Genomic DNA, 10,510 nt, shown 5'->3' on the forward strand with positions numbered 1-10,510 from the left:
CCAGCTGTTATCTTGACAAAGATGAATCCGGTCAACCTGTTGATGCAAAGCAATAAAGAGGTATGATTGGATCTCTACTCTACTTATCAGCAAGTAGGCCAGATATTATGTTTAGTGTATGTATGTGTGCAAGATTTCAATAAAATCCAAGGTACTCACATCTAATGGTAGTAAAAAGAATCATAAGATATCTATTAGGAACAGTTAACTTAGGATTATGGAACCCTAAGAATTCTTTATGCAATATAGTAGGATACTCAGATTCAGATTTTGCTGGATCAAAAACAGAAAGGAAAAACACTAGTGGAACATGTCAATTCATAGGGTCTGCTCTTGTTTCTTGGAATAGCAAGAAGCAAAATAGTGTAGCATTGTCAACAGCAGAAGCAGAATACATTTCTGCCGGTAGTTGTTATGCACAGATTCTGTGGATGAAACAACAACTATCTGATTATGGAATTGTATTAGATCGCATTCCCATAAAATGTGATAACACAAGTGCCATAAACATATCAAAAAATCCACTCCTTCACTCTAGAACCAAGCATATAGAAATTAGGCATCATTTTATTAGAGATCGTGTCCTAAAAGGTGATGTTGTCTTAGAATTTGTAGATACAAAAAATCAACTTGCAAACATCTTCACAAAACCACTAAACAAAGATTCTTTCTACACTATTAGAAGAGAATTAGGACTATTAGATGCTAGTGACTTATCTAAATGATCTATATTATTATGACATTTGGATAATTTAGTATTTCTTTATTTGCATGGTCTGATTGAACCATTATGAATTATGTTATATGACTATGTGGTTTTTATATATTTGATCTGTTCATGTTTCATGCTTCATGATTGGTTTATATTCTTCAATATATGACTTGTGAATGATTAATAGTATATGATTGTCTTATACTTGTTACGCACTTTGGCTTTTTGTTGATGCCAAAGGGGGAGAGAAATAGGAGTTAAATCAAGAACTCACATAAGTAATCAACTTAATTTAAAGTAAAGCATAAAATAAAAAACAGAGGGGGAGAATTTAAGTGAGTGATCGACTAGGAAAAAGTGTGTGTGTTTCTTGATTTCAGAGTTGTCATCATCAAAAAGGGGGAGATTGTAGAAGCAAACTTCATTGCTTCATGATGATGAATCAATATTGATTCATGATGATGAATCAAGATTTATTCAAGGTGTTTTGATGATAACAAAGATGATGACAAAAAGCCCAAGAGAATGATTTCAAGATTGAGTCAAAAACAATTCAAGAATCAAGAGAAAGATTCAAGAGAAAGTTTCATCAAGAAGATTCAAGATTCAAGATTCAAGAATAATCAAGATCAAGATTCAAGACTCAAAGATTCAAGAATCAAGAGAAGACTTAATCAAGATAAGTATTAAAAAGTTTTTTAAAACATTGAGTAGCACAAGAAGTTTTCACAAAATCATTACCAAAGAGTTTTACTCTCTGGTAATCGATTACCAGATTGTAGTAATCGATTACCAGTGCTTTAAAACGTTAAGATTTTCAAAATTCAAAATGAAGAGTCACATCTGTTGATATGTAATCGATTACACATTTATGGTAATCGATTACCAGTGACTGTTTTCGAAAAATTCATTTCCAAAAGTCACATTTCTTCAAGTGACTTGTTTCTGAAGATTCTTTCAAAAGTCATAACTTTTTAAGTAATTAGTTTTAAAGGAATTGCCAAGAGTTACAAGTTTTGACTTGAGTCATCAAGAAACTATAAATATGTGACCTTGGCATGAAACATTAATTCATATCAATCATCTCTTTTAATCATTCTATCTTCCAACATCTTCTTTCATTTCTTTCAGAACTTTCTGGTTTCATCTTCTCTTCATCTTTCTAAAAGTTTTTGTTCAAAACTTTCTCTTCCAAGAAAAGTTCTTTGTTCAAAAACTTGTGCTATTCATCTTTTTCATTCCCTTCTCCCTTTGCCAAAAAGAATTCGCCAAGGACTAACCGCTTGAATGCTTTTTGTGTCTCTCTTCTGCCTTTTCCAAAAGAAGGAAGGACTAACCGTCTGAATTCTTTTGTGTCTCACTTCTCCCTTGTCAAAGAATTCAAAACGATACAGTCTGAGAATTCTTTTGATTCTTCCCTTTCCCATAAACAAAAGATTTCAAAGGACTAACCGCATGAGAATTCTATTGTTTCCCCCCTTCACAAAGTTTCATAGGACTAACCGCCTGAGAACTTTGTCTTAACACATTGGAGGGTACATCCTTTGTGGTACAAGTAGAGGGTACATCTACTTGGGTTGTTGTGACTGAGAACAAGAGAGGGTACATCTCTTGTGGATCAGTTCTAGTGGAGGGTACAACCACTAGGTTGTTCAAAGAGAACAAGGGAGGGTACATCCCTTGTGGATATTTGCTTGTAAAAGGATTTTTACAAGGTTGAAAAGAAATCTCAAGGACCGCAGGTCGCTTGGGGAATGGATGTAGGCATGGGTTATTGCCGAACCAGTATAAATCTCCTGTGTTTGTCTTCTTCTTCCCTACTCTTTTAATTTCCGCTGTGCACTTTAATTATTGCCTTTACTTTTGGTAATATTAAGAAGGATAGATTTTTAACTAGTAAAGGTTCGTTAATAATTAATTCAACCCCCCCTTCTTAATTATTCCGAGGCCACTTGATCCATCATTCAACAGCACACAAGTTATTCAAATTTAAAAACTGAAAAATAAAACTGAAAAAGGCTCTGGTGGCTTAGCGAGACATGGTCTACTTAACTGGCCTTCAAAAAAAACACACTACCACTTAGTGACACATGGGGCCGCTTAGCGGAATTTGTAGAAATTCAACTTCTGCATAATCGGCTTAGCTGGCAAGTGCCCGCTAAGCCTAGCAACTGCCGCAAGCATTTGCGCTAAGCTCCTCAAAGTCTGCGCTTAGCGGCACCATACAGCTTAAAAAAACACTAAGTATGGGAGCTTAGCGAGCGGGGCTCGCTTAGCTCAATGGTTGCCGCAACGAAATGCGCTTAGCTTAGGTAAGCTCGGCTTAGCGTGCGGCTTTCAACAAAAAAATTTGTCTAAGTTACTTGGGCTTAGCGAGTCAGCCTCGCTTAGCCACAGGTATTTCAGCAAGAGGATGAGTGTTCATCCTCAAAAGATGAACTCGCTTAGTCTGGTAGGCACGCTTAGAGAGTTCTTCTGAGAATGCGTATATTCAAGGAATACTTATGAACTAGCTTAGCGCTGAATGCTCGCTTAGCGAGTTCATCGCATTTTCTAGAAAAACGCAGAAAACGCAGTTCATTTTCTTCCATATTTCAAGCCTCTCAAAGGCATATCAAACATGCAAACCATTCCAAATAATCTATACAGTACAAACATATATAAAATCCTAATCTTTAACTACTTCTAAAAAACATTATTCCTAAAAATCTAAAGCTAAATCTATGGTTTTCTACCCTAAAGTTCAACAAAGTAAAAGAGAAAAGGAAGTAAGGAACTGACATGTATCATTGATGCTTTGTGATTGGAAGTAGACAATGCAAAAAGAATGTACAGATGCAAGGTGCACAAATTTTTGGAGAGAAAGAATGCAGGGAAAGAGTTTGCAAAATCTGGCAATTGTGAGTGTAACTGCCGTTACACTCACTTAAGCAGTTTTAAACCTTCTTGCTTAGCAGACCGCTACGCTAAGCGAGCCAGAGAGACATTTGGTTTCTCAAATAGGCTCGCTTAGCAGATCTACGCGCTTAGCCGACGTTTGAAATTCAAAATCAAATATTTTTTTTAGCACAAAGGGCTTGGCTTAACGCGCGGATAGAGCCGCTTAGCGAGTTCTGCAGATCAACAAACCCGCAACTCTTGCTAAGCCAGGCTATGAGCCGGCTTAGCCAAAATGATGCATCTTGAGTATAGAGGAGCATGTGCTTAGCAGAAAGGGGATCACTTAGCGCTTCCATTGCCGCAAGGATTTGAGCTTAGCGGCAACGATTCACGCTTAGCCAAAGAATGTAATGAGCTTAGCGAGTAGGCTATCGCTTAGCCTAATTCAGATCGAATTGAAATGGGGTTAGCTCACCCTTGGCTAGCTTAGTGAACTAAATCAGCCTGAGATGCAAGGGTTAAGCATTAAGAGCTAGATATTCTCGGCTTAGCGCATGACCAAAGATGCGTTTAGCAAGAGGCTTGCGCTTAGCGAAAGGACTATTTTTCAGAAAAATTTTCTAAGTTGTATTTCAGTCCCTTCCTTAAGAAAATGAAACCCTTATATCTATCATTCAAAAGCAAGCTAATATACCCCAATTTAATGAATACAACGCAAGTTCCACATGATGTAATGCATAAAAGAAACATAGATAACATAAATTAAAACTAGGTTGCCTCCCAGGAAGCGCTTCTTTAACGTCATTAGCTTGATGCTTTTACTGCAATGGGCGAAATCACGTTTTGGTTCTTACTTCGAGAACCTCCTTACTCACTTCCATTACCTGTAAGCAAATATTTTGTTCTGGAGCAGGCTTGTCTTCAAGAAATAAATCAAAATCAATTTTCTGATCTTCAAAGCCCAGCTCCAGCTTCTTTCTCCCCATATCCACTATGCAGTTTGCAGTTAGCATGAATTGCCTTCCCAATATTACAGGAATGTCATTATCTTCACAAATATCCATTACCACAAAGTTTGCTGGGAAGATAAAATGTTTCACTCTGACCAGCACATCTTCAATTACTTCATATGGTCTGGTAATGGAGCGGTAAACAAGTTGTAAAGTCATCTTAGTGGGCATGATCTCCAACTCTCCCAACCTTCTGCACATGGAGAGTGGCATTAAGTTAATATTGGCTCCTAGATCAATAAGAGCTTTTCCCACAGTGACTTCTCCAATAGAACAAGGGATGGTTACACTCCTAGGGTCTCTTTATGCTTGGGTGGAAGGATCTTTTGAATCATAGCACTACAATTTCCTTCCACAACGATGTTTTCTTGGTGAATGTACTTGTGCTTCCTTGTTAACATATCCTTTAAAAATTTGGAGTAGAGTGGCATCTATTGTAAAGCTTCTCCGAAGGGCATGGTTATTTCCAGTTTCTTGAAAATATCTAAAACTCTCTCCAAATGGCGGTCCTTCTCCTTCTTGGAAGGTACCACTGGATATGGTACTTTCGCACCTTCATTCAAAACTTTTTCTCTCTTCTTCTCTCTAGCTTGTTCGTTTCTACTCCTTTCTTCATTCATATTTTTTTCATATTTTTCAATTTTTTCATTTTCTTTTTCTTTTTCTGCTTCTTTTTCTTTTTCTTGGTCATTAAATTCTTTTTTCTTGACCATTATTTGTTTCTCTTTTTCCTGATTGCTTTCACCTCTCACATCATATTTCTTATCATCAGTACCTTTCTTTTCAGCAACTTTCTTCTTGGGCATGACACTATCCTCATCCTCAGCCTCCATAAACCTCTTACTCCTTGTCATCACAACTTTGCAATCCTCCTTGGGATTCTTTTCTGTATTCGCCACAAAACTGTTGGATGACTTGTCAGCTATCTGCTTGGCCAGTTGTCCCACCTGGACCTCAAGGTTCTTTAGTGCTGACTCAGTGCTTTTATGATTTGACATTGCTACCTGCATAAACTGAGTCAAAGTCTCCTCCATCCTAGTTGTCCTTTGAAAGATGTTAGGCCCTTTTTGGATTGGCCTATTCGAAGGTCCACCCTGATCTTTATTGAACTGATTGACAGGGTGTGACCTCCACTGTCCTTGTTGAGTATATCCTTGTCTCTGTTGATTTCCCATATAATGAACTTCTTGAGTGTTTTCTTCAATGTGAATACATTGGCCTGTTTCATGAGCCTCACCACAAATGGTACAACTTGTAACCTGCAAAACAGAAGAATGTGTGGGTTGACCAATAGATAGCTTAGTTGGCAGCTTACCGAGTGTTTCTGTTAAAATCTCAAGTTGCTTAGAAAGAAACTTATTTTGTACCAATAAAGCATCATGTGATGATAGTTCTAACAAGTTTTTCTTTGTGGGTTGATGAACCCTGTCGCGCAGAATGGCATGATCACTAGCTGACATATTCTTAATTAGCTTAGTTGCCTCTTCAGGGGTCTTCAACTTTATTTTTCCCCATGCTGAAGCATCTAGCAATTCCTTGGTTTGTGGTCCCAGCCCATCTATAAACATATTCAATTGAATTGGCTCCGAGAACCATGGGTGGGAGTCTTTCTTAATAAACCTCTAAACCTCTCCAACGCTTCACTCAAGGACTTGTCAGGGAACTGATGAAATGAAGAGATTGCAGCTTTCCTTTCCGCAGTCTTTGACTCTGGGAAATATTTCTTCAGTAACTTTTCAACAACTTCTTCCTAGGTTTTCACACTATTACCCTTAAATGAGTGGAGCCACCTTTTGGCTTCTTCTGCCAAGGAAAATGAAAATAGACTGAGTCTAATTGCTTTATCTAACACACCTGCAATCTTTACAGTGTTACAAATTTCAATGAATGTTGCCAAATGTGCATAGGGGTCTATCGCAACCTACCATTCGGCGGGGGGGCGACGCGTGACTCGCGGGATGTGTGTTCCACGAAAGGAATACGCACGGAGTTGCCACCAACGTTTATTTGAGGAAAACGTCGGAAAAACCGGAAAAGACGCGATCTACGAACTTTTAAGTGAAAGGTTCGGGAGTTGTATTTACGCACGGGGAAGGTATTAGCACCCCACGCGTCCGTCACAAGGGACGACAGCCTTTAATCGAATGTGCAAACATGACTTTGATTTTTATGTTCCCTTTTATGTCCTTATATCCTTTATACCCTTTTTATATTTTTCTCTTTTTGTGGTCGACAAGGGTGTTTCCCTTTGCTCCTACGAATTCCTCAATTTGCGATGAGGAAATCAGACCTACGTAGTTCTTTCTTATCAAGTGATTCTCTTTTTGCTTAAGAGGTGATCATTTTAAGGCGTTGGACCTTAAAAATGACCCATTTTACTTAGTAAGAAATTGAAATGACAAATTTCAAAAACCTATTTTTGCGGACGAGCTTGACTAGGCGAGTTGATTTTAGCCTTAGTTTCACCTTAGTTATTAGTCAATTCAATTAAGAATGAGAAATCCCAAAGAGGAAATGTCCGATTGATTTTCCGCTTTATTTTACTAAAAAGATGTTTTTTTGATTATTATATTATTTATTTTCTTCTCTTTTTGATTTCCAACGTGGTTACGGCACGACCGAACGGTCGGAATTCATTTTAACCGAAGTTAATGGATAATACAATTCAAACGATCGATGGAAATTTATTTTATTTTTAGTTTAAGTGAGGAATGACTTAAGTAAAATGGCTTAAGCACGTCAAGAGGGGGTATAAAAAGTAAATGAAATGAGAATAAAAATGCACGAAACACAATGTGGACCACCACGGGTACATAGAATGAATCGAAAAGCTTGGTTCGAGGTACTTACCCATTGAAGATCGAAGAACGATGAAGAACGTCAAAGAACGGTCGAACCCTTTGCGAAATTCTTCACGGAAAACGTTACGGAAACGTTTCGGAAGCGCCTCGGCTTAGATTTTCTTCACGGAAACAATTTTTCCAAGCAAATTCGAAAGAGAGAGAAGTGCCTAAGGGGCTGAACCCTTTTCTTCTTCACTTCCTCCCCTATTTATAGCAAAATAAGGGAGATGGTTGCCGCCCAGCTCGCCCAGGCGAGCTCAGCTCGCCCAGGCAAGCCAGGTTGCTTCCTCCAGAAGCAACAGCCTTCTGGAGGAACCTTCTAGAAGGCCCAAGTGGGCCAGACTGCTATTTACACCCCTATTTTTACTAAGTACGCCCCCCTGCCCTTTTTTTGGTGATTCTTTTTTCGTAAAGTTACGGAAACTTACGAATTTCGTAACGATACTTGTTTTCTTTCCGTAATGTTACGGAACCTTGTGGATTACATAATCATCCCCTTTTTGACTTACGTAATGTTACGGAACCCCACTATTTATGCAACGATGCTTCCATTTGATTTTCGGGGTGTCACGGAACCTTACGGATTGTGCATCAATATTTTCTTTTGTTTTCCGGCATGTCCCGGAATTTCACAAATTGCCTAATGATGGGTGCCAAGCACCTTACAAGGACCAAACAAAGGTCGCCTGTCATCAAGCAAAAGTCCCCGGACGAAATTAGGGTATGATAGTTGCCCCTCTTTACTTGTCTTTTATTGCAGATAAAAGGAAAGTAAAGATAAGACACTAATTTCGTTCCTCTCGATTGACGAGAGTCGCGGGTGACCGTAAAATCTCCACATGCAAATGACTTGTTGTTCCCGAGGGAACAAAAGGTGCAGAAGACGATGTCAGTCTCTGCATGCTATCAAGCGTTCTGTCTTACAGATAGCAAAAGAATGTTTATACGGATAACCACTCGGGTATTTCCGCCCGTCAGCGTGACTCAAAAGTCAGTATGACAGATCTTGTGAGTGCGGAAGATAATGTAAATCTCCGCGTGTCATCGGGCCCGCCGCCTCTGGATGACAAAAGGGTGCAGAATGACCAAATTTTGTCTCTGCGCGCCATCGGACACGACTGTGTCTGAATGGCAAAGGGGTGTGGAATGACCAAATTTTGTCTCCGCATGTCATCGGGACCGCCGCCTCTGGATGACAAAGGGTGCAGAATGACCAAATTTTGTCTCTGCGCGCCATCGGACACGACTGTGTCTGAATGGCAAAGGGGTGCGGAATGACCAAATTTTGTCTCCGCATGTCATCGGGCCCGCCGCCTCTGGATGACAAAGGGTGCAGAATGACCAAATTTTGTCTCTGCGCGCCATCGGACACGACTGTGTCTGAATGGCAAAGGGGTGCGGAATGACCAAATTTTGTCTCCGCATGTCATCGGGCTCGCCGCCTCTGGATGACAAAGGGTGCAGAATGACCAAATTTTGTCTCTGCGCGCCATCGGACACGACTATGTCTGAATGGCAAAGGGGTGCGGAATGACCAAATTTTGTCTCCGCATGTCACATGACCTCAGGGTCAGTATGACAGATCTTGTGGGGCGGCCGACAAAAGCAAGGCTCTTGCTCCTACGTATCCTCCAATGAGGAACTCAGACCTACGTAGTTCTGGATAACTTGTGAGACTTGAAAAAGTCTCGGTGTTTTCTCCACTAAAATGCAAACATGCTTTAGTAAAGAGACAAATATTCCAACTGATTAGAGCAGCATATGCTTTTTTGAGTGACAAACAATGCGTTTACCAGGGAAGGAGAGTATGCTGATGGAATCCCCCATAACCATAAATGAGATTTTGGATGTTAGCATTTCGTTTCTAAATGACCATTTAGAGGAAACACTGGGTTCGACAAAAATAGAAGAAAATAACTCAAAGTGTATCAATCTCGCACAGGTAAGCGTTTCATCCTAATTCCGAACCATAGATATGTCAAGATTTGATTTTGCAAATTATTTCCCATCAAATAAAAAATTACATGCGTGATCATGGATCAATAGGACTTCCCTTGGAAACGGGTTCTTTTGGTGGGTTTTTCGGCTTTTGTGTGTTTTTGGCTTTTGATTTTTTGTTGGCTTTTCCTTTTCTGTTTTTGTTTAGTGCGGGGCGAAAAAGTCGCTAGCGCACAAGATTTTGGTTGGCAATTAAAGGGAGAAGACCATTTTAGGTCAAGGTTTCCTTTCCTTCTTTTTGTTCATTTGGTAACAATTCTGTATTGTTCAGATATTGTCCGGTCTAAAGACCTCTCTGCACATTTCTTCTGGTTTCTTTGACCAGGAGCTTTCTTCTTTTTTTTTTTTCTTTCTCCCACTCTTTGATTGGGAATTTCCTTGCTTCCTTTTTTCCTTTGATTGGAAATTTTCCTTCTCTTTTTCTTTGATTGGAAATTTCCCTTCTCTTCTTTTTTGCTTCTGAGGGTAAGGATTGACATTCTCACCCTGGGTCAAGGTTTATGGTGAGTCAGGATTTTGGCTCAAGACTTGTAGAATGGCTAGGCATGATACATGTCAGGGTTTGGTTTGGTTCAAGGATAAAAGGGATGCCCCACATTATTTCCATGACACAAATGCAAAAATGATGATTTGGAAATTTTATGCAAAACTGGTCATGCATGCACCTATGCGGACACTCAAGTGTCAAATTTTTATGGTCGTGTGATGCTAGGGCTCAGGATTCATTTCCTCCATTTTAGTCAACCCAATGTTTCCAAAATATGTTCTTTTATCAATTTGTGCATTCATCCGAGTCCATTTTGGGTACTCAGGAAAATTTCACAGCATTCACCCTTCAGGTGTACACACATTTTTTCAAAAACTAGCTATGATCAGCGAATTTTTCTTCAAAGAAAAGTTGGAAGTCATCTCTTTTCAAAAGCATGTTGGCTTTTCAGCTAGACAACTTATTTTTCTTTTTTCTCTTTTTTTTCTTTTTTTTATTTGTTTATTTCTTTTTCTTGTTTGTTTTTGTTTTTTTTCCTTTTTTTTTCTCATGAGGTATTTTGCTACCTAAACATGTGTAT

This window comes from Glycine soja, chromosome 13 (genome assembly GCF_004193775.1).
Source record: "Glycine soja cultivar W05 chromosome 13, ASM419377v2, whole genome shotgun sequence".
NCBI classification, from domain to species: domain Eukaryota; kingdom Viridiplantae; phylum Streptophyta; class Magnoliopsida; order Fabales; family Fabaceae; genus Glycine; species Glycine soja.